Genomic DNA, 24,308 nt, shown 5'->3' with positions numbered 1-24,308 from the left:
AATACTATTTACAAAATATACAATTTATAAACAAAACCACGGCATAAAACCTAACAATTCAAAAATGCTAAATAAGGTTTGGAAACCAAGAACAGCAAACAGGTGTTACTGCCAGAAAGAGCCTCGCTAGCTGTTGGGAACCGTACTTTTAAAACTCCAGGAAGTGTAGGATGGACCAATCAGCTTCCTGTACTGCCCCCCAATCCGGCCAATCAGGCAGGGCACCTATAAGAACAACAAAATAAAAACAACACATATGGCCAGGACCGTAACATGGTCTACTAGTAATGAAGCACGATGGTTGAAAAACCAATAAAGTAGCAAAACAGCAATGAAAGAACAAAATTTGATGAAAATATAGCAAATTTCTATGAATAAATAGGCAGTAACACCAGCTTGTGCTGCCCGTAAACCCAAGCAAAAAAGCTTACAGCACCTGGTATTCCCAGGCGGTCTTCCTACCAAGTACTAACCAGGCCCGGCTCTATTTGGCTGCCGAGATCGGACGAGATCGGGCGCTTAGAGAGCGGTGTGGCCGTAAGCTGCATTTGACATCATCAACAGCTCTTAAAAACGCTGGAGAAGCAGAATGCATGACACTTGCTAAGAAGAAAATAAATGTGGCAAAGTACAAAGTACTATAACTGTACTGGTCTGTTACGCCCCTGTCCAGGGGGTCAGGGTGCAACATACAAAGATAAATTAGCATGTTCCCTCTCCGATCCCCAAACCAAAATCCAGGATCGAGATGTTCCAACAGAATGATATTTATTTTAAACGAAAGAAAGTGTCAAACAAAACATGACACTACAACTCAGGGCGAACCAAGGCCAACATAATAAACAAAATAAGCCATTTCCCACAGAAAGTGCTAGCTAGCCTGATAGAAATAAACAAACCAAAAGACAGTCGCTAACCCTAACTCCCTAATGTGAAAACAAGAGAAAACAATCAAAAGAAAATGGCTGTTCACCCCTACAGATTTAATACGAATTACAAAATATACAATTTATAAACAAAACCACGGCACAAAACCTAACAATTCAAAAATGCTAAATAAGGTTTGGAAACCAAGAACAGCAAACAGGTGTTGCTGCCAGAAAGAGCCTCGCTAGCTGTTGGGAACCGTACTTTTAAAACTCCAGGAAGTGTAGGATGGACCAATCAGCTTCCTGTACTGCCCCCCAACCCGGCCAATCAGGCAGGGCACCTATAAGAACAACAAAATAAAAACAACACATATGGCCAGGACCGTAACATGGTCTACTAGTAATGAAGCACGATGGTTGACAAACCAATAAAGTAGCAAAACAGCAATGAAAGAACAAAATTTGATGAAATTTGATATTACTATAACTGTACTGGTCTGTTACGCCCCTGTCCAGGGGGTCAGGGTGCAACATACAAAGATAAATTAGCATGTTCCCTCTCCGATCCCCAAACCAAAATCCAGTATCGAGATGTTCCAACAGAATGATATTTATTTTAAACGAAAGAAAGTGTCAAACAAAACATGACACTACAACTTAGGGCGAACCAAGGCCAACATAATAAACAAAATAAGCCATTTCCCACAGAAAGTGCTAGCTAGCCTGATAGAAATAAACAAACCAAAAGACAGTCGCTAACCCTAACTCCCTAATGTGAAAACAAGAGAAAACAATCAAAAGAAAATGGCTGTTCACCCCTACAGATTTAATACGAATTACAAAATATACAATTTATAAACAAAACCACGGCACAAAACCTAACAATTCAAAAATGCTAAATAAGGTTTGGAAACCAAGAACAGCAAACAGGTGCTGCTGCCAGAAAGAGCCTCGCTAGCTGTTGGGAACCGTACTTTTAAAACTCCAGGAAGTGTAGGATGGACCAATCAGCTTCCTGTACTGCCCCTCAATCCGGCCAATCAGGCAGGGCACCTATAAGAACGAGAAAATAAAAACAACACATATGGCCAGGACCGTAACATGGTCTACTAGTAATGAAGCACGATGGTTGAAAAACCAATAAAGTAGCAAAACAGCAATGAAAGAACAAAATTTGATGAAATTTGATATTACTATAACTGTACTGGTCTGTTACGCCCCTGTCCAGGGGGTCAGGGTGCAACATACAAAGATAAATTAGCATGTTCCCTCTCCGATCCCCAAACCAAAATCCAGTATCGAGATGTTCCAACAGAATGATATTTATTTTAAACGAAAGAAAGTGTCAAACAAAACATGACACTACAACTCAGGGCGAACCAAGGCCAACATAATAAACAAAATAAGCCATTTCCCACAGAAAGTGCTAGCTAGCCTGATAGAAATAAACAAACCAAAAGACAGTCGCTAACCCTAACTCCCTAATGTGAAAACAAGAGAAAACAATCAAAAGAAAATGGCTGTTCACCCCTACAGATTTAATACGAATTACAAAATATACAATTTATAAACAAAACCACGGCACAAAACCTAACAATTCAAAAATGCTAAATAAGGTTTGGAAACCAAGAACAGCAAACAGGTGCTGCTGCCAGAAAGAGCCTCGCTAGCTGTTGGGAACCGTACTTTTAAAACTCCAGGAAGTGTAGGATGGACCAATCAGCTTCCTGTACTGCCCCTCAATCCGGCCAATCAGGCAGGGCACCTATAAGAACAACAAATCAAAAACAACACATATGGCCAGGACCGTAACATGGTCTACTAGTAATGAAGCACGATGGTTGACAAACCAATAAAGTAGCAAAACAGCAATGAAAGAACAAAATTTGATGAAAATATAGAACAATTTCTATGAATAAATAGGCAGTAACACCAGCTTGTGCTGCCCGTAAACCCAAGAAAAAAAGCTTACAGCACCTGGTATTCCCAGGCAGTCTTCCTACCAAGTACTAACCAGGCCCGGCTCTATTTGGCTGCCGAGATCGGACGAGATCGGGCGCTTAGAGAGCTGTGTGGCCGTAAGCTGCATTTGACATCATCAACAGCTCTTAAAAACGCTGGAGAAGCAGAATGCATGACACTTGCTAAGAAGAAGATAAATGTGGCAATGTACAAAGTACTATAACTGTACTGGTCTGTTACGCCCCTGTCTAGGGGGTCAGGGTGCAACATACAAAGATAAATTAGCATGTTCCCTCTCCGATCCCCAAACCAAAATCCAGTATCGAGATGTTCCAACAGAATGATATTTATTTTAAACGAAAGAAAGTGTCAAACAAAACATGACACTACAACTCAGGGCGAACCAAGGCCAACATAATAAACAAAATAAGCCATTTCCCACAGAAAGTGCTAGCTAGCCTGATAGAAATAAACAATCCAAAAGACAGTCGCTAACCCTAACTCCCTAATGTGAAAACAAGAGAAAACAATCAAAAGAAAATGGCTGTTCACCCCTACAGATTTAATACTATTTACAAAATATACAATTTATAAACAAAACCACGGCATAAAACCTAACAATTCAAAAATGCTAAATAAAGTTTGGAAACCAAGAACAGCAAACAGGTGCTGCTGCCAGAAAGAGCCTCGCTAGCTGTTGGGAACCGTACTTTTAAAACTCCAGGAAGTGTAGGATGGACCAATCAGCTTCCTGTACTGCCCCCCAATCCGGCCAATCAGGCAGGGCACCTATAAGAACAAGAAAATAAAAACAACACATATGGCCAGGACCGTAACATGGTCTACTAGTAATGAAGCACGATGGTTGACAAACCAATAAAGTAGCAAAACAGTAATGAAAGAACAAAATTTGATGAAAATATAGAACAATTTCTATGAATAAATAGGCAGTAACACCAGCTTGTGCTGCCCGTAAACCCAAGCAAAAAAGCTTACAGCACCTGGTATTCCCACGCGGTCTTCCTACCAAGTACTAACCAGGCCCGGCTCTATTTGGCTGCCAAGATCGGACGAGATCGGGCGCTTAGAGAGCGGTGTGGCCGTAAGCTGCATTTGACATCGTCAACAGCTCTTAAAAACGCTGGAGAAGCAGAATGCATGACACTTGCTAAGAAGAAGATAAATGTGGCAAAGTACAAAGTACTATAACTGTACTGGTCTGTTACGCCCCTGTCAAGGGGGTCAGGGTGCAACATACAAAGATAAATTAGCATGTTCCCTCTCCGATCCCCAAACCAAAATCCAGGATCGAGATGTTCCAACAGAATGATATTTATTTTAAACGAAAGAAAGTGTCAAACAAAACATGACACTACAACTCAGAGCGAACCAAGGCCAACATAATAAACAAAATAAGCCATTTCCCACAGAAAGTGCTAGCTAGCCTGATAGAAATAAACAAACCAAAAGACAGTCGCTAACCCTAACTCCCAAATGTGAAAACAATCCAAAGAAAATGGCAGTTCACCCCTACAGATTTAATACTATTTACAAAATATACAATTTATAAACAAAACCACGGCATAAAACCTAACAATTCAAAAATGCTAAATAAGGTTTGGAAACCAAGAACAGCAAACAGGTGCTGCTGCCAGAAAGAGCCTCGCTAGCTGTTGGGAACCGTACTTTTAAAACTCCAGGAAGTGTAGGATGGACCAATCAGCTTCCTGTACTGACCCTCAATCCGGCCAATCAGGCAGGGCACCTATAAGAACGAGAAAATAAAAACAACACATATGGCCAGGACCGTAACATGGTCTACTAGTAATGAAGCACGATGGTTGACAAACCAATAAAGTAGCAAAACAGCAATGAAAGAACAAAATTTGATGAAAATATAGCACAATTTCTATGAATAAATAGGCAGTAACACCAGCTTGTGCTGCCCGTAAACCCAAGCAAAAAAGCTTACAGCACCTGGTATTCCCAGGCGGTCTTCCTACCAAGTACTAACCAGGCCCGGCTCTATTTGGCTGCCGAGATCGGACGAGATCGGGCGCTTAGAGAGCGGTGTGGCCGTAAGCTGCATTTGACATCATCAACAGCTCTTAAAAACGCTGGAGAAGCAGAATGCATGACACTTGCTAAGAAGAAGATAAATGTGGCAAAGTACAAAGTACTATAACTGTACTGGTCTGTTACGCCCCTGTCCAGGGGGTCAGGGTGCAACATACAAAGATAAATTAGCATGTTCCCTCTCCGATCCCCAAACCAAAATCCAGGATCGAGATGTTCCAACAGAATGATATTTATTTTAAACGAAAGAAAGTGTCAAACAAAACATGACACTACAACTCAGGGCGAACCAAGGCCAACATAATAAACAAAATAAGCCATTTCCCACAGAAAGTGCTAGCTAGCCTGATAGAAATAAACAAACCAAAAGACAGTCGCTAACCCTAACTCCCTAATGTGAAAACAAGAGAAAACAATCAAAAGAAAATGGCTGTTCACCCCTACAGATTTAATACGAATTACAAAATATACAATTTATAAACAAAACCACGGCACAAAACCTAACAATTCAAAAATGCTAAATAAGGTTTGGAAACCAAGAACAGCAAACAGGTGTTACTGCCAGAAAGAGCCTTGCTAGCTGTTGGGAACCGTACTTTTAAAACTCCAGGAAGTGTAGGATGGACCAATCAGCTTCCTGTACTGCCCCCCAATCCGGCCAATCAGGCAGGGCACCTATAAGAACAACAAAATAAAAACAACACATATGGCCAGGACCGTAACATGGTCTACTAGTAATGAAGCACGATGGTTGAAAAACCAATAAAGTAGCAAAACAGCAATGAAAGAACAAAATTTGATGAAAATATAGCACAATTTCTATGAATAAATAGGCAGTAACACCAGCTTGTGCTGCCCGTAAACCCAAGCAAAAAAGCTTACAGCACCTGGTATTCCCAGGCGGTCTTCCTACCAAGTACTAACCAGGCCCGGCTCTATTTGGCTGCCGAGATCGGACGAGATCGGGCGCTTAGAGAGCGGTGTGGCCGTAAGCTGCATTTGACATCATCAACAGCTCTTAAAAACGCTGGAGAAGCAGAATGCATGACACTTGCTAAGAAGAAGATAAATGTGGCAAAGTACAAAGTACTATAACTGTACTGGTCTGTTACGCCCCTGTCCAGGGGGTCAGGGTGCAACATACAAAGATAAATTAGCATGTTCCCTCTCCGATCCCCAAACCAAAATCCAGGATCGAGATGTTCCAACAGAATGATATTTATTTTAAACGAAAGAAAGTGTCAAACAAAACATGACACTACAACTCAGGGCGAACCAAGGCCAACATAATAAACAAAATAAGCCATTTCTCACAGAAAGTGCTAGCTAGCCTGATAGAAATAAACAAACCAAAAGACAGTCGCTAACCCTAACTCCCTAATGTGAAAACAAGAGAAAACAATCAAAAGAAAATGGCTGTTCACCCCTACAGATTTAATACTATTTACAAAATATACAATTTATAAACAAAACCACGGCATAAAACCTAACAATTCAAAAATGCTAAATAAAGTTTGGAAACCAAGAACAGCAAACAGGTGCTGCTGCCAGAAAGAGCCTCGCTAGCTGTTGGGAACCGTACTTTTAAAACTCCAGGAAGTGTAGGATGGACCAATCAGCTTCCTGTACTGCCCCCCAATCCGGCCAATCAGGCAGGGCACCTATAAGAACAAGAAAATAAAAACAACACATATGGCCAGGACCGTAACATGGTCTACTAGTAATGAAGCACGATGGTTGACAAACCAATAAAGTAGCAAAACAGTAATGAAAGAACAAAATTTGATGAAAATATAGAACAATTTCTATGAATAAATAGGCAGTAACACCAGCTTGTGCTGCCCGTAAACCCAAGCAAAAAAGCTTACAGCACCTGGTATTCCCAGGCGGTCTTCCTACCAAGTACTAACCAGGCCCGGCTCTATTTGGCTGCCAAGATCGGACGAGATCGGGCGCTTAGAGAGCGGTGTGGCCGTAAGCTGCATTTGACATCGTCAACAGCTCTTAAAAACGCTGGAGAAGCAGAATGCATGACACTTGCTAAGAAGAAGATAAATGTGGCAAAGTACAAAGTACTATAACTGTACTGGTCTGTTACGCCCCTGTCAAGGGGGTCAGGGTGCAACATACAAAGATAAATTAGCATGTTCCCTCTCCGATCCCCAAACCAAAATCCAGGATCGAGATGTTCCAACAGAATGATATTTATTTTAAACGAAAGAAAGTGTCAAACAAAACATGACACTACAACTCAGGGCGAACCAAGGCCAACATAATAAACAAAATAAGCCATTTCCCACAGAAAGTGCTAGCTAGCCTGATAGAAATAAACAAACCAAAACACAGTCGCTAACCCTAACTCCCAAATGTGAAAACAATCCAAAGAAAATGGCAGTTCACCCCTACAGATTTAATACTATTTACAAAATATACAATTTATAAACAAAACCACGGCATAAAGCCTAACAATTCAAAAATGCTAAATAAAGTTTGGAAACCAAGAACAGCAAACAGGTGCTGCTGCCAGAAAGAGCCTCGCTAGCTGTTGGGAACCGTACTTTTAAAACTCCAGGAAGTGTAGGATGGACCAATCAGCTTCCTGTACTGCCCCCCAATCCGGCCAATCAGGCAGGGCACCTATAAGAACAAGAAAATAAAAACAACACATATGGCCAGGACCGTAACATGGTCTACTAGTAATGAAGCACGATGGTTGACAAACCAATAAAGTAGCAAAACAGTAATGAAAGAACAAAATTTGATGAAAATATAGAACAATTTCTATGAATAAATAGGCAGTAACACCAGCTTGTGCTGCCCGTAAACCCAAGCAAAAAAGCTTACAGCACCTGGTATTCCCACGCGGTCTTCCTACCAAGTACTAACCAGGCCCGGCTCTATTTGGCTGCCGAGATCGGACGAGATCGGGCGCTTAGAGAGCGGTGTGGCCGTAAGCTGCATTTGACATCATCAACAGCTCTTAAAAACGTTGGAGAAGCAGAATGCATGAAACTTGCTAAGAAGAAGATAAATGTGGCAAAGTACAAAGTACTATAACTGTACTGGTCTGTTACGCCCCTGTCCAGGGGGTCAGGGTGCAACATACAAAGATAAATTAGCATGTTCCCTCTCCGATCCCCAAACCAAAATCCAGGGTCGAGATGTTCCAACAGAATGATATTTATTTTAAACGAAAGAAAGTGTCAAACAAAACATGACACTACAACTCAGGGCGAACCAAGGCCAACATAATAAACAAAATAAGCCATTTCCCACAGAAAGTGCTAGCTAGCCTGATAGAAATAAACAAACCAAAAGACAGTCGCTAACCCTAACTCCCTAATGTGAAAACAAGAGAAAACAATCAAAAGAAAATGGCTGTTCACCCCTACAGATTTAATACGAATTACAAAATATACAATTTATAAACAAAACCACGGCACAAAACCTAACAATTCAAAAATGCTAAATAAGGTTTGGAAACCAAGAACAGCAAACAGGTGCTGCTGCCAGAAAGAGCCTCGCTAGCTGTTGGGAACCGTACTTTTAAAACTCCAGGAAGTGTAGGATGGACCAATCAGCTTCCTGTACTGCCCCTCAATCCGGCCAATCAGGCAGGGCACCTATAAGAACGAGAAAATAAAAACAACACATATGGCCAGGACCGTAACATGGTCTACTAGTAATGAAGCAAGATGGTTGAAAAACCAATAAAGTAGCAAAACAGCAATGAAAGAACAAAATTTGATGAAAATATAGAACAATTTCTATGAATAAATAGGCAGTAACACCAGCTTGTGCTGCCCGTAAACCCAAGCAAAAAAGCTTACAACACCTGGTATTCCCAGGCGGTCTTCCTACCAAGTACTAACCAGGCCCGGCTCTATTTGGCTGCCGAGATCGGACGAGATCGGGCGCTTAGAGAGCGGTGTGGCCGCAAGCTGCATTTGACATCATCAACAGCTCTTAAAAACGCTGGAGAAGCAGAATGCATGACACTTGCTAAGAAGAAGATAAATGTGGCAAAGTATAAAGTACTATAACTGTACTGGTCTGTTACGCCCCTGTCCAGGGGGTCAGGGTGCAACATACAAAGATAAATTAGCATGTTCCATCTCCGATCCCCAAACCAAAATCCAGGATCGAGATGTTCCAACAGAATGATATTTATTTTAAACGAAAGAAAGTGTCAAACAAAACATGACACTACAACTCAGGGCGAACCAAGGCCAACATAATAAACAAAATAAGCCATTTCCCACAGAAAGTGCTAGCTAGCCTGATAGAAATAAACAAACCAAAAGACAGTCGCTAACCCTAACTCCCAAATGTGAAAACAATCCAAAGAAAATGGCTGTTCACCCCTACAGATTTAATACTATTTACAAAATATACAATTTATAAACAAAACCACGGCACAAAACCTAACAATTCAAAAATGCTAAATAAGGTTTGGAAACCAAGAACAGCAAACAGGTGCTGCTGCCAGAAAGAGCCTCGCTAGCTGTTGGGAACCGTACTTTTAAAACTCCAGGAAGTGTAGGATGGACCAATCAGCTTCCTGTACTGCCCCTCAATCCGGCCAATCAGGCAGGGCACCTATAAGAACAACATATCAAAAACAACACATATGGCCAGGACCGTAACATGGTCTACTAGTAATGAAGCACGATGGTTGACAAACCAATAAAGTAGCAAAACAGTAATGAAAGAACAAAATTTGATGAAAATATAGAACAATTTCTATGAATAAATAGGCAGTAACACCAGCTTGTGCTGCCCGTAAACCCAAGCAAAAAAGCTTACAGCACCTGGTATTCCCACGCGGTCTTCCTACCAAGTACTAACCAGGCCCGGCTCTATTTGGCTGCCGAGATCGGACGAGATCGGGCGCTTAGAGAGCGGTGTGGCCGTAAGCTGCATTTGACATCATCAACAGCTCTTAAAAACGTTGGAGAAGCAGAATGCATGAAACTTGCTAAGAAGAAGATAAATGTGGCAAAGTACAAAGTACTATAACTGTACTGGTCTGTTACGCCCCTGTCCAGGGGGTCAGGGTGCAACATACAAAGATAAATTAGCATGTTCCCTCTCCGATCCCCAAACCAAAATCCAGGATCGAGATGTTCCAACAGAATGATATTTATTTTAAACGAAAGAAAGTGTCAAACAAAACATGACACTACAACTCAGGGCGAACCAAGGCCAACATAATAAACAAAATAAGCCATTTCCCACAGAAAGTGCTAGCTAGCCTGATAGAAATAAACAAACCAAAAGACAGTCGCTAACCCTAACTCCCTAATGTGAAAACAAGAGAAAACAATCAAAAGAAAATGGCTGTTCACCCCTACAGATTTAATACGAATTACAAAATATACAATTTATAAACAAAACCACGGCACAAAACCTAACAATTCAAAAATGCTAAATAAGGTTTGGAAACCAAGAACAGCAAACAGGTGCTGCTGCCAGAAAGAGCCTCGCTAGCTGTTGGAAACCGTACTTTTAAAACTCCAGGAAGTGTAGGATGGACCAATCAGCTTCCTGTACTGCCCCTCAATCCGGCCAATCAGGCAGGGCACCTATAAGAACGAGAAAATAAAAACAACACATATGGCCAGGACCGTAACATGGTCTACTAGTAATGAAGCACGATGGTTGAAAAACCAATAAAGTAGCAAAACAGCAATGAAAGAACAAAATTTGATGAAAATATAGAACAATTTCTATGAATAAATAGGCAGTAACACCAGCTTGTGCTGCCCGTAAACCCAAGCAAAAAAGCTTACAGCACCTGGTATTCCCAGGCGGTCTTCCTACCAAGTACTAACCAGGCCCGGCTCTATTTGGCTGCCGAGATCGGACGAGATCGGGCGCTTAGAGAGCGGTGTGGCCGTAAGCTGCATTTGACATCATCAACAGCTCTTAAAAACGCTGGAGAAGCAGAATGCATGACACTTGCTAAGAAGAAGATAAATGTGGCAAAGTACAAAGTACTATAACTGTACTGGTCTGTTACGCCCCTGTCCAGGGGGTCAGGGTGCAACATACAAAGATAAATTAGCATGTTCCCTCTCCGATCCCCAAACCAAACTCCAGTATCGAGATGTTCCAACAGAATGATATTTATTTTAAACGAAAGAAAGTGTCAAACAAAACATGACACTACAACTCAGGGCAAACCAAGGCCAACATAATAAACAAAATAAGCCATTTCCCACAGAAAGTGCTAGCTAGCCTGATAGAAATAAACAATCCAAAAGACAGTCGCTAACCCTAACTCCCTAATGTGAAAACAAGAGAAAACAATCAAAAGAAAAAGGCTGTTCACCCCTACAGATTTAATACGAATTACAAAATATACAATTTATAAACAAAACCACGGCACAAAACCTAACAATTCAAAAATGCTAAATAAGGTTTGGAAACCAAGAACAGCAAACAGGTGGTGCTGCCAGAAAGAGCCTCGCTAGCTGTTGGGAACCGTACTTTTAAAACTCCAGGAAGTGTAGGATGGACCAATCAGCTTCCTGTACTGCCCCCCAATCCGGCCAATCAGGCAGGGCACGTATAAGAACAACAAATCAAAAACAACACATATGGCCAGGACCCTAACATGGTCTACTAGTAATGAAGCACGATGGTTGAAAAACCAATAAAGTAGCAAAACAGCAATGAAAGAACAAAATTTGATGAAAATATAGAACAATTTCTATGAATAAATAGGCAGTAACACCAGCTTGTGCTGCCCGTAAACCCAAGCAAAAAAGCTTACAACACCTGGTATTCCCAGGCGGTCTTCCTACCAAGTACTAACCAGGCCCGGCTCTATTTGGCTGCCGAGATCGGACGAGATTGGGCGCTTAGAGAGCGGTGTGGCCGTAAGCTGCATTTGACATCATCAACAGCTCTTAAAAACACTGGAGAAGCAGAATGCATGACACTTACTAAGAAGAAGACAAATGTGGCAAAGTACAAAGTACTATAACTGTAATGGTCTGTTACGCCCCTGTCCAGGGGGTCAGGGTGCAACATACAAAGATAAATTAGCATGTTCCCTCTCCGATCCCCAAACCAAAATCCAGGATCGAGATGTTCCAACAGAATGATATTTATTTTAAACGAAAGAAAGTGTCAAACAAAACATGACACTACAACTCAGGGCGAACCAAGGCCAACATAATAAACAAAATAAGCCATTTCCCACAGAAAGTGCTAGCTAGCCTGATAGAAATAAACAAACCAAAAGACAGTCGCTAACCCTAACTCCCTAATGTGAAAACAGTCCAAAGAAAATGGCTGTTCACCCCTACAGATTTAATACGAATTACAAAATATACAATTTATAAACAAAACCACGGCACAAAACCTAACAATTCAAAAATGCTAAATAAGGTTTGGAAACCAAGAACAGCAAACAGGTGCTGCTGCCAGAAAGAGCCTCGCTAGCTGTTGGGAACCGTACTTTTAAAACTCCAGGAAGTGTAGGATGGACCAATCAGCTTCCTGTACTGCCCCTCAATCCGGCCAATCAGGCAGGGCACCTATAAGAACAACATATCAAAAACAACACATATGGCCAGGACCGTAACATGGTCTACTAGTAATGAAGCACGATGGTTGACAAACCAATAAAGTAGCAAAACAGTAATGAAAGAACAAAATTTGATGAAAATATAGAACAATTTCTATGAATAAATAGGCAGTAACACCAGCTTGTGCTGCCCGTAAACCCAAGCAAAAAAGCTTACAGCACCTGGTATTCCCACGCGGTCTTCCTACCAAGTACTAACCAGGCCCGGCTCTATTTGGCTGCCGAGATCGGACGAGATCGGGCGCTTAGAGAGCGGTGTGGCCGTAAGCTGCATTTGACATCATCAACAGCTCTTAAAAACGTTGGAGAAGCAGAATGCATGAAACTTGCTAAGACGAAGATAAATGTGGCAAAGTACAAAGTACTATAAGTGTACTGGTCTGTTACGCCCCTGTCCAGGGGGTCAGGGTGCAACATACAAAGATAAATTAGCATGTTCCCTCTCCGATCCCCAAACCAAAATCCAGGATCGAGATGTTCCAACAGAATGATATTTATTTTAAACGAAAGAAAGTGTCAAACAAAACATGACACTACAACTCAGGGCGAACCAAGGCCAACATAATAAACAAAATAAGCCATTTCCCACAGAAAGTGCTAGCTAGCCTGATAGAAATAAACAAACCAAAACACAGTCGCTAACCCTAACTCCCTAATGTGAAAACAGTCCAAAGAAAATGTCTGTTCACCCCTACAGATTTAATACTATTTACAAAATATACAATTTATAAACAAAACCACGGCATAAAACCTAACAATTCAAAAATGCTAAATAAAGTTTGGAAACCAAGAACAGCAAACAGGTGCTGCTGCCAGAAAGAGCCTCGCTAGCTGTTGGGAACCGTACTTTTAAAACTCCAGGAAGTGTAGGATGGACCAATCAGCTTCCTGTACTGCCCCCCAATCCGGCCAATCAGGCAGGGCACCTATAAGAACAACAAAATAAAAACAACACATATGGCCAGGACCGTAACATGGTCTACTAGTAATGAAGCACGATGGTTGAAAAACCAATAAAGTAGCAAAACAGCAATGAAAGAACAAAATTTGATGAAAATATAGAACAATTTCTATGAATAAATAGGCAGTAACACCAGCTTGTGCTGCCCGTAAACCCAAGCAAAAAAGCTTACAGCACCTGGTATTCCCAGGCGGTCTTCCTACCAAGTACTAACCAGGCCCGGCTCTATTTGGCTGCCGAGATCGGACGAGATCGGGCGCTTAGAGAGCGGTGTGGCCGTAAGCTGCATTTGACATCATCAACAGCTCTTAAAAACGCTGGAGAAGCAGATTGCATGACACTTGCTAAGAAGAAGATAAATGTGGCAAAGTACAAAGTACTATAACTGTACTGGTCTGTTACGCCCCTGTCCAGGGGGTCAGGGTGCAACATACAAAGATAAATTAGCATGTTCCCTCTCCGATCCCCAAACCAAAATCCAGGATCGAGATGTTCCAACAGAATGATATTTATTTTAAACGAAAGAAAGTGTCAAACAAAACATGACACTACAACTCAGGGCGAACCAAGGCCAACATAATAAACAAAATAAGCCATTTCCCACAGAAAGTGCTAGCTAGCCTGATAGAAATAAACAAACCAAAAGACAGTCGCTAACCCTAACTCCCTAATGTGAAAACAAGAGAAAACAATCAAAAGAAAATGGCTGTTCACCCCTACAGATTTAATACGAATTACAAAATATACAATTTATAAACAAAACCACGGCACAAAACCTAACAATTCAAAAATGCTAAATAAGGTTTGGAAACCAAGAACAGCAAACAGGTGCTGCTGCCAGAAAGAGCCTCGCTAGCTGTTGGGAACCGTACTTTTAAAACTCCAGGAAGTGTAGGATGGACCAATCAGCTTCCTGTACTGCCCCCCAATCCGGCCAATCAGGCAGGGCACCTATAAGAACAACAAATCAAAAACAACACATATGGCCAGGACCGTAACATGGTCTACTAGTAATGAAGCACGATGGTTGAAAAACCAATAAAGTAGCAAAACAGCAATGAAAGAACAAAATTTGATGAAAATATAGAACAATTTCTATGAATAAATAGGCAGTAACACCAGCTTGTGCTGCCCGTAAACCCAAGCAAAAAAGCTTACAGCACCTGGTATTCCCAGGCGGTCTTCCTACCAAGTACTAACCAGGCCCGGCTCTATTTGGCTGCCGAGATCGGACGAGATCGGGCGCTTAGAGAGCGGTGTGGCCGTAAGCTGCATTTGACATCATCAACAGCTCTTAAAAACGCTGGAGAAGCAGAATGCATGACACTTGCTAAGAAGAAGATAAATGTGGCAAAGTACAAAGTACTATAACTGTACTGGTCTGTTACGCCCCTGTCCAGGGGGTCAGGGTGCAACATACAAAGATAAATTAGCATGTTCCCTCTCCGATCCCCAAACCAAAATCCAGGATCGAGATGTTCCAACAGAATGATATTTATTTTAAACGAAAGAAAGTGTCAAACAAAACGTGACACTACAACTCAGGGCGAACCAAGGCCAACATAATAAACAAAATAAGCCATTTCCCACAGAAAGTGCTAGCTAGCCTGATAGAAATAAACAAACCAAAAGACAGTCGCTAACCCTAACTCCCTAATGTGAAAACAAGAGAAAACAATCAAAAGAAAATGGCTGTTCACCCCTACAGATTTAATACGAATTACAAAATATACAATTTATAAACAAAACCACGGCACAAAACCTAAGAATTCAAAAATGCTAAATAAGGTTTGGAAACCAAGAACAGCAAACAGGTGCTGCTGCCAGAAAGAGCCTCGCTAGCTGTTGGGAACCGTACTTTTAAAACTCCAGGAAGTGTAGGATGGACCAATCAGCTTCCTGTACTGCCCCTCAATCCGGCCAATCAGGCAGGGCACCTATAAGAACGAGAAAATAAAAACAACACATATGGCCAGGACCGTAACATGGTCTACTAGTAATGAAGCACGATGGTTGAAAAACCAATAAAGTAGCAAAACAGCAATGAAAGAACAAAATTTGATGAAAATATAGAACAATTTCTATGAATAAATAGGCAGTAACACCAGCTTGTGCTGCCCGTAAACCCAAGCAAAAAAGCTTACAGCACCTGGTATTCCCAGGCGGTCTTCCTACCAAGTACTAACCAGGCCCGGCTCTATTTGGCTGCCGAGATCGGACGAGATCGGGCGCTTAGAGAGCGGTGTGGCCGTAAGCTGAATTTGACATCATCAACAGCTCTTAAAAACGCTGGAGAAGCAGAATGCATGACACTTGCTAAGAAGAAGATAAATGTGGCAAAGTACAAAGTACTATAACTGTACTGGTCTGTTACGCCCCTGTCCAGGGGGTCAGGGTGCAACATACAAAGATAAATTAGCATGTTCCCTCTCCGATCCCCAAACCAAAATCCAGGATCGAGATGTTCCAACAGAATGATATTCATTTTAAACGAAAGAAAGTGTCAAACAAAACATGACACTACAACTCAGGGCGAACCAAGGCCAACATAATAAACAAAATAAGCCATTTCCCACAGAAAGTGCTAGCTAGCCTGATAGAAATAAACAAACCAAAAGACAGTCGCTAACCCTAACTCCCAAATGTGAAAACAATCCAAAGAAAATGGCAGTTCACCCCTACAGATTTAATACTATTTACAAAATATACAATTTATAAACAAAACCACGGCACAAAACCTAACAATTCAAAAATGCTAAATAAAGTTTGGAAACCAAGACCAGCAAACAGGTGCTGCTTCCAGAAAGAGCCTCGCTAGCTGTTGGGAACCGTACTTTTAAAACTCCAGGAAGTGTAGGATGGACCAATCAGCTTCCTGTACTGCCCCCCAATCCGGCCAATCAGGCAGGGCACCTATAAGAACAACAAAATAAAAACAACACATATGGCCAGGACCGTAACATGGTCTACTAGTAATGAAGCACGATGGTTGACAAACCAATAAAGTAGCAAAACAGCAATGAAAGAACAAAATTTGATGAAAATATAGAACAATTTCTATGAATAAATAGGCAGTAACACCAGCTTGTGCTGCCCGTAAACCCAAGCAAAAAAGCTTACAGCACCTGGTATTCCCAGGCGGTCTTCCTACCAAGTACTAACCAGGCCCGGCTCTATTTGGCTGCCGAGATCGGACGAGATCGGGCGCTTAGAGAGCGGTGTGGCCGTAAGCTGCATTTGACATCATCAACAGCTCTTAAAAACGCTGGAGAAGCAGAATGCATGACACTTGCTAAGAAGAAGATAAATGTGGCAAAGTACAAAGTACTATAACTGTACTGGTCTGTTACGCCCCTGTCCAGGGGGTCAGGGTGCAACATACAAAGATAAATTAGCATGTTCCCTCTCCGATCCCCAAACCAAAATCCAGGATCGAGATGTTCCAACAGAATGATATTTATTTTAAACGAAAGAAAGTGTCAAACAAAACATGACACTACAACTCAGGGCGAACCAAGGCCAACATAATAAACAAAATAAGCCATTTCCCACAGAAAGTGCTAGCTAGCCTGATAGAAATAAACAAACCAAAAGACAGTCGCTAACCCTAACTCCCTAATGTGAAAACAAGAGAAAACAATCAAAAGAAAATGGCTGTTCACCCCTACAGATTTAATACGAATTACAAAATATACAATTTATAAACAAAACCACGGCACAAAACCTAACAATTCAAAAATGCTAAATAAGGTTTGGAAACCAAGAACAGCAAACAGGTGTTACTGCCAGAAAGAGCCTCGCTAGCTGTTGGGAACCGTACTTTTAAAACTCCAGGAAGTGTAGGATGGACCAATCAGCTTCCTGTACTGCCCCTCAATCCGGCCAATCAGGCAGGGCACCTATAAGAACGAGAAAATAAAAACAACACATATGGCCAGGACCGTAACATGGTCTATTAGTAATGAAGCACGATGGTTGAAAAACCAATAAAGTAGCAAAACAGCAATGAAAGAACAAAATTTGATGAAAATATAGAACAATTTCTATGAATAAATAGGCAGTAACACCAGCTTGTGCTGCCCGTAAACCCAAGCAAAAAAGCTTACAGCACCTGGTATTCCCAGGCGGTCTTCCTACCAAGTACTAACCAGGCCCGGCTCTATTTGGCTGCCGAGATCGGACGAGATCGGGCGCTTAGAGAGCGGTGTGGCCGTAAGCTGCATTTGACATCATCAACAGCTCTTAAAAACGCTGGAGAAGCAGAATGCATGACACTTGCTAAGAAGAAGATAAATGTGGCAAAGTACAAAGTACTATAACTGTACTGGTCTGTTACGCCCCTGTCCAGGGGGTCAGGGTGCAACATACAAAGATAAATTAGCATGTTCCCTCTCCGATCCCCAAACCAAAATCCAGGATCGAGATGTTCCAACAGAATGATATTTATTTTAAACGAAAGAAAGTGTCAAACAAAACATGACACTACAACTCAGGGCGAACCAAGGCCAACATAATAAACAAAATAAGCCATTTCCCACAGAAAGTGCTAGCTAGCCTGATAGAAATAAACAAACCAAAACACAGTCGCTAACCCTAACTCCCAAATGTGAAAACAATCCAAAGAAAATGGCAGTTCACCCCTACAGATTTAATACTATTTACAAAATATACAATTTATAAACAAAACCACGGCATAAAACCTAACAATTCAAAAATGCTAAATAAAGTTTGGAAACCAAGAACAGCAAACAGGTGCTGCTGCCAGAAAGAGCCTCGCTAGCTGTTGGGAACCGTACTTTTAAAACTCCAGGAAGTGTAGGATGGACCAATCAGCTTCCTGTACTGCCCCCCAATCCGGCCAATCAGGCAGGGCACCTATAAGAACAAGAAAATAAAAACAACACATATGGCCAGGACCGTAACATGGTCTACTAGTAATGAAGCACGATGGTTGACAAACCAATAAAGTAGCAAAACAGTAATGAAAGAACAAAATTTGATGAAAATATAGAACAATTTCTATGAATAAATAGGCAGTAACACCAGCTTGTGCTGCCCGTAAACCCAAGCAAAAAAGCTTACAGCACCTGGTATTCCCACGCGGTCTTCCTACCAAGTACTAACCAGGCCCGGCTCTATTTGGCTGCCGAGATCGGACGAGATCGGGCGCTTAGAGAGCGGTGTGGCCGTAAGCTGCATTTGACATCATCAACAGCTCTTAAAAACGTTGGAGAAGCAGAATGCATGAAACTTGCTAAGAAGAAGATAAATGTGGCAAAGTACAAAGTACTATAACTGTACTGGTCTGTTACGCCCCTGTCCAGGGGGTCAGGGTGCAACATACAAAGATAAATTAGCATGTTCCCTCTCCGATCCCCAAACCAAAATCCAGGGTCGAGATGTTCCAACAGAATGATATTTATTTTAAACGAAAGAAAGTGTCAAACAAAACATGACACTACAACTCAGGGCGAACCAAGGCCAACATAATAAACAAAATAAGCCATTTCCCACAGAAAGTGCTAGCTAGCCTGATAGAAATAAACAAACCAAAAGACAGTCGCTAACCCTAACTCCCTAATGTGAAAACAAGAGAAAACAATCAAAAGAAAATGGCTGTTCACCCCTACAGATTTAATACGAATTACAAAATATACAATTTATAAACAAAACCACGGCACAAAACCTAACAATTCAAAAATGCTAAATAAGGTTTGGAAACCAAGAACAGCAAACAGGTGCTGCTGCCAGAAAGAGCCTCGCTAGCTGTTGGGAACCGTACTTTTAAAACTCCAGGAAGTGTAGGATGGACCAATCAGCTTCCTGTACTGCCCCTCAATCCGGCCAATCAGGCAGGGCACCTATAAGAACGAGAAAATAAAAACAACACATATGGCCAGGACCGTAACATGGTCTACTAGTAATGAAGCAAGATGGTTGAAAAACCAATAAAGTAGCAAAACAGCAATGAAAGAACAAAATTTGATGAAAATATAGAACAATTTCTATGAATAAATAGGCAGTAACACCAGCTTGTGCTGCCCGTAAACCCAAGCAAAAAAGCTTACAACACCTGGTATTCCCAGGCGGTCTTCCTACCAAGTACTAACCAGGCCCGGCTCTATTTGGCTGCCGAGATCGGACGAGATCGGGCGCTTAGAGAGCGGTGTGGCCGCAAGCTGCATTTGACATCATCAACAGCTCTTAAAAACGCTGGAGAAGCAGAATGCATGACACTTGCTAAGAAGAAGATAAATGTGGCAAAGTATAAAGTACTATAACTGTACTGGTCTGTTACGCCCCTGTCCAGGGGGTCAGGGTGCAACATACAAAGATAAATTAGCATGTTCCATCTCCGATCCCCAAACCAAAATCCAGGATCGAGATGTTCCAACAGAATGATATTTATTTTAAACGAAAGAAAGTGTCAAACAAAACATGACACTACAACTCAGGGCGAACCAAGGCCAACATAATAAACAAAATAAGCCATTTCCCACAGAAAGTGCTAGCTAGCCTGATAGAAATAAACAAACCAAAAGACAGTCGCTAACCCTAACTCCCAAATGTGAAAACAATCCAAAGAAAATGGCTGTTCACCCCTACAGATTTAATACTATTTACAAAATATACAATTTATAAACAAAACCACGGCACAAAACCTAACAATTCAAAAATGCTAAATAAGGTTTGGAAACCAAGAACAGCAAACAGGTGCTGCTGCCAGAAAGAGCCTCGCTAGCTGTTGGGAACCGTACTTTTAAAACTCCAGGAAGTGTAGGATGGACCAATCAGCTTCCTGTACTGCCCCTCAATCCGGCCAATCAGGCAGGGCACCTATAAGAACAACATATCAAAAACAACACATATGGCCAGGACCGTAACATGGTCTACTAGTAATGAAGCACGATGGTTGACAAACCAATAAAGTAGCAAAACAGTAATGAAAGAACAAAATTTGATGAAAATATAGAACAATTTCTATGAATAAATAGGCAGTAACACCAGCTTGTGCTGCCCGTAAACCCAAGCAAAAAAGCTTACAGCACCTGGTATTCCCACGCGGTCTTCCTACCAAGTACTAACCAGGCCCGGCTCTATTTGGCTGCCGAGATCGGACGAGATCGGGCGCTTAGAGAGCGGTGTGGCCGTAAGCTGCATTTGACATCATCAACAGCTCTTAAAAACGTTGGAGAAGCAGAATGCATGAAACTTGCTAAGAAGAAGATAAATGTGGCAAAGTACAAAGTACTATAACTGTACTGGTCTGTTACGCCCCTGTCCAGGGGGTCAGGGTGCAACATACAAAGATAAATTAGCATGTTCCCTCTCCGATCCCCAAACCAAAATCCAGGATCGAGATGTTCCAACAGAATGATATTTATTTTAAACGAAAGAAAGTGTCAAACAAAACATGACACTACAACTCAGGGCGAACCAAGGCCAACATAATAAACAAAATAAGCCATTTCCCACAGAAAGTGCTAGCTAGCCTGATAGAAATAAACAAACCAAAAGACAGTCGCTAACCCTAACTCCCTAATGTGAAAACAAGAGAAAACAATCAAAAGAAAATGGCTGTTCACCCCTACAGATTTAATACGAATTACAAAATATACAATTTATAAACAAAACCACGGCACAAAACCTAACAATTCAAAAATGCTAAATAAGGTTTGGAAACCAAGAACAGCAAACAGGTGCTGCTGCCAGAAAGAGCCTCGCTAGCTGTTGGAAACCGTACTTTTAAAACTCCAGGAAGTGTAGGATGGACCAATCAGCTTCCTGTACTGCCCCTCAATCCGGCCAATCAGGCAGGGCACCTATAAGAACGAGAAAATAAAAACAACACATATGGCCAGGACCGTAACATGGTCTACTAGTAATGAAGCACGATGGTTGAAAAACCAATAAAGTAGCAAAACAGCAATGAAAGAACAAAATTTGATGAAAATATAGAACAATTTCTATGAATAAATAGGCAGTAACACCAGCTTGTGCTGCCCGTAAACCCAAGCAAAAAAGCTTACAGCACCTGGTATTCCCAGGCGGTCTTCCTACCAAGTACTAACCAGGCCCGGCTCTATTTGGCTGCCGAGATCGGACGAGATCGGGCGCTTAGAGAGCGGTGTGGCCGTAAGCTGCATTTGACATCATCAACAGCTCTTAAAAACGCTGGAGAAGCAGAATGCATGACACTTGCTAAGAAGAAGATAAATGTGGCAAAGTACAAAGTACTATAACTGTACTGGTCTGTTACGCCCCTGTCCAGGGGGTCAGGGTGCAACATACAAAGATAAATTAGCATGTTCCCTCTCCGATCCCCAAACCAAACTCCAGTATCGAGATGTTCCAACAGAATGATATTTATTTTAAACGAAAGAAAGTGTCAAACAAAACATGACACTACAACTCAGGGCAAACCAAGGCCAACATAATAAACAAAATAAGCCATTTCCCACAGAAAGTGCTAGCTAGCCTGATAGAAATAAACAATCCAAAAGACAGTCGCTAACCCTAACTCCCTAATGTGAAAACAAGAGAAAACAATCAAAAGAAAAAGGCTGTTCACCCCTACAGATTTAATACGAATTACAAAATATACAATTTATAAACAAAACCACGGCACAAAACCTAACAATTCAAAAATGCTAAATAAGGTTTGGAAACCAAGAACAGCAAACAGGTGCTGCTGCCAGAAAGAGCCTCGCTAGCTGTTGGGAACCGTACTTTTAAAACTCCAGGAAGTGTAGGATGGACCAATCAGCTTCCTGTACTGCCCCCCAATCCGGCCAATCAGGCAGGGCACGTATAAGAACAACAAATCAAAAACAACACATATGGCCAGGACCCTAACATGGTCTACTAGTAATGAAGCACGATGGTTGAAAAACCAATAAAGTAGCAAAACAGCAATGAAAGAACAAAATTTGATGAAAATATAGAACAATTTCTATGAATAAATAGGCAGTAACACCAGCTTGTGCTGCCCGTAAACCCAAGCAAAAAAGCTTACAACACCTGGTATTCCCAGGCGGTCTTCCTACCAAGTACTAACCAGGCCCGGCTCTATTTGGCTGCCGAGATCGGACGAGATTGGGCGCTTAGAGAGCGGTGTGGCCGTAAGCTGCATTTGACATCATCAACAGCTCTTAAAAACACTGGAGAAGCAGAATGCATGACACTTACTAAGAAGAAGACAAATATGGCAAAGTACAAAGTACTATAACTGTAATGGTCTGTTACGCCCCTGTCCAGGGGGTCAGGGTGCAACATACAAAGATAAATTAGCATGTTCCCTCTCCGATCCCCAAACCAAAATCCAGGATCGAGATGTTCCAACAGAATGATATTTATTTTAAACGAAAGAAAGTGTCAAACAAAACATGACACTACAACTCAGGGCGAACCAAGGCCAACATAATAAACAAAATAAGCCATTTCCCACAGAAAGTGCTAGCTAGCCTGATAGAAATAAACAAACCAAAAGACAGTCGCTAACCCTAACTCCCTAATGTGAAAACAGTCCAAAGAAAATGGCTGTTCACCCCTACAGATTTAATACGAATTACAAAATATACAATTTATAAACAAAACCACGGCACAAAACCTAACAATTCAAAAATGCTAAATAAGGTTTGGAAACCAAGAACAGCAAACAGGTGCTGCTGCCAGAAAGAGCCTCGCTAGCTGTTGGGAACCGTACTTTTAAAACTCCAGGAAGTGTAGGATGGACCAATCAGCTTCCTGTACTGCCCCTCAATCCGGCCAATCAGGCAGGGCACCTATAAGAACAACATATCAAAAACAACACATATGGCCAGGACCGTAACATGGTCTACTAGTAATGAAGCACGATGGTTGACAAACCAATAAAGTAGCAAAACAGTAATGAAAGAACAAAATTTGATGAAAATATAGAACAATTTCTATGAATAAATAGGCAGTAACACCAGCTTGTGCTGCCCGTAAACCCAAGCAAAAAAGCTTACAGCACCTGGTATTCCCACGCGGTCTTCCTACCAAGTACTAACCAGGCCCGGCTCTATTTGGCTGCCGAGATCGGACGAGATCGGGCGCTTAGAGAGCGGTGTGGCCGTAAGCTGCATTTGACATCATCAACAGCTCTTAAAAACGTTGGAGAAGCAGAATGCATGAAACTTGCTAAGACGAAGATAAATGTGGCAAAGTACAAAGTACTATAAGTGTACTGGTCTGTTACGCCCCTGTCCAGGGGGTCAGGGTGCAACATACAAAGATAAATTAGCATGTTCCCTCTCCGATCCCCAAACCAAAATCCAGGATCGAGATGTTCCAACAGAATGATATTTATTTTAAACGAAAGAAAGTGTCAAACAAAACATGACACTACAACTCAGGGCGAACCAAGGCCAACATAATAAACAAAATAAGCCATTTCCCACAGAAAGTGCTAGCTAGCCTGATAGAAATAAACAAACCAAAACACAGTCGCTAACCCTAACTCCCTAATGTGAAAACAGTCCAAAGAAAATGTCTGTTCACCCCTACAGATTTAATACTATTTACAAAATATACAATTTATAAACAAAACCACGGCATAAAACCTAACAATTCAAAAATGCTAAATAAAGTTTGGAAACCAAGAACAGCAAACAGGTGCTGCTGCCAGAAAGAGCCTCGCTAGCTGTTGGGAACCGTACTTTTAAAACTCCAGGAAGTGTAGGATGGACCAATCAGCTTCCTGTACTGCCCCCCAATCCGGCCAATCAGGCAGGGCACCTATAAGAACAACAAAATAAAAACAACACATATGGCCAGGACCGTAACATGGTCTACTAGTAATGAAGCACGATGGTTGAAA

The 24,308-nt window shown here is 41.6% G+C and overlaps 23 pseudogenes; all 23 read right to left on the bottom strand.

The window, feature by feature from the left end:
• Positions 1-424: 424 nt before the first annotated feature.
• LOC137116785 (5S ribosomal RNA) lies at positions 425-543 on the bottom strand (annotated as a pseudogene).
• A 2,291-nt stretch (positions 544-2,834) lies between these two features.
• LOC137116998 (5S ribosomal RNA) lies at positions 2,835-2,953 on the bottom strand (annotated as a pseudogene).
• Positions 2,954-3,820: 867 nt separating this feature from the next.
• LOC137116936 (5S ribosomal RNA) lies at positions 3,821-3,939 on the bottom strand (annotated as a pseudogene).
• An 857-nt stretch (positions 3,940-4,796) lies between these two features.
• Positions 4,797-4,915, bottom strand: LOC137116784 (5S ribosomal RNA; annotated as a pseudogene).
• Positions 4,916-5,782: 867 nt separating this feature from the next.
• LOC137116783 (5S ribosomal RNA) lies at positions 5,783-5,901 on the bottom strand (annotated as a pseudogene).
• Positions 5,902-6,768: 867 nt separating this feature from the next.
• On the bottom strand, positions 6,769-6,887 carry LOC137116919 (5S ribosomal RNA; annotated as a pseudogene).
• An 857-nt stretch (positions 6,888-7,744) lies between these two features.
• On the bottom strand, positions 7,745-7,863 carry LOC137116880 (5S ribosomal RNA; annotated as a pseudogene).
• An 867-nt stretch (positions 7,864-8,730) lies between these two features.
• LOC137116930 (5S ribosomal RNA) lies at positions 8,731-8,849 on the bottom strand (annotated as a pseudogene).
• Positions 8,850-9,706: 857 nt separating this feature from the next.
• LOC137116879 (5S ribosomal RNA) lies at positions 9,707-9,825 on the bottom strand (annotated as a pseudogene).
• An 867-nt stretch (positions 9,826-10,692) lies between these two features.
• Positions 10,693-10,811, bottom strand: LOC137116782 (5S ribosomal RNA; annotated as a pseudogene).
• An 867-nt stretch (positions 10,812-11,678) lies between these two features.
• Positions 11,679-11,797, bottom strand: LOC137116984 (5S ribosomal RNA; annotated as a pseudogene).
• An 857-nt stretch (positions 11,798-12,654) lies between these two features.
• Positions 12,655-12,773, bottom strand: LOC137116877 (5S ribosomal RNA; annotated as a pseudogene).
• An 857-nt stretch (positions 12,774-13,630) lies between these two features.
• Positions 13,631-13,749, bottom strand: LOC137116781 (5S ribosomal RNA; annotated as a pseudogene).
• Positions 13,750-14,616: 867 nt separating this feature from the next.
• On the bottom strand, positions 14,617-14,735 carry LOC137116780 (5S ribosomal RNA; annotated as a pseudogene).
• An 867-nt stretch (positions 14,736-15,602) lies between these two features.
• Positions 15,603-15,721, bottom strand: LOC137116779 (5S ribosomal RNA; annotated as a pseudogene).
• Positions 15,722-16,578: 857 nt separating this feature from the next.
• Positions 16,579-16,697, bottom strand: LOC137116778 (5S ribosomal RNA; annotated as a pseudogene).
• Positions 16,698-17,564: 867 nt separating this feature from the next.
• LOC137116776 (5S ribosomal RNA) lies at positions 17,565-17,683 on the bottom strand (annotated as a pseudogene).
• Positions 17,684-18,540: 857 nt separating this feature from the next.
• On the bottom strand, positions 18,541-18,659 carry LOC137116876 (5S ribosomal RNA; annotated as a pseudogene).
• Positions 18,660-19,526: 867 nt separating this feature from the next.
• On the bottom strand, positions 19,527-19,645 carry LOC137116929 (5S ribosomal RNA; annotated as a pseudogene).
• Positions 19,646-20,502: 857 nt separating this feature from the next.
• Positions 20,503-20,621, bottom strand: LOC137116875 (5S ribosomal RNA; annotated as a pseudogene).
• Positions 20,622-21,488: 867 nt separating this feature from the next.
• Positions 21,489-21,607, bottom strand: LOC137116775 (5S ribosomal RNA; annotated as a pseudogene).
• Positions 21,608-22,474: 867 nt separating this feature from the next.
• On the bottom strand, positions 22,475-22,593 carry LOC137116983 (5S ribosomal RNA; annotated as a pseudogene).
• An 857-nt stretch (positions 22,594-23,450) lies between these two features.
• LOC137116874 (5S ribosomal RNA) lies at positions 23,451-23,569 on the bottom strand (annotated as a pseudogene).
• Positions 23,570-24,308: the final 739 nt, after the last annotated feature.

The sequence above is a fragment of the Channa argus genome, unplaced genomic scaffold (assembly GCF_033026475.1).
Source record: "Channa argus isolate prfri unplaced genomic scaffold, Channa argus male v1.0 Contig032, whole genome shotgun sequence".
Taxonomy (NCBI): domain Eukaryota; kingdom Metazoa; phylum Chordata; class Actinopteri; order Anabantiformes; family Channidae; genus Channa; species Channa argus.
This window is presented reverse-complemented; position numbering and strand designations above follow the sequence as displayed.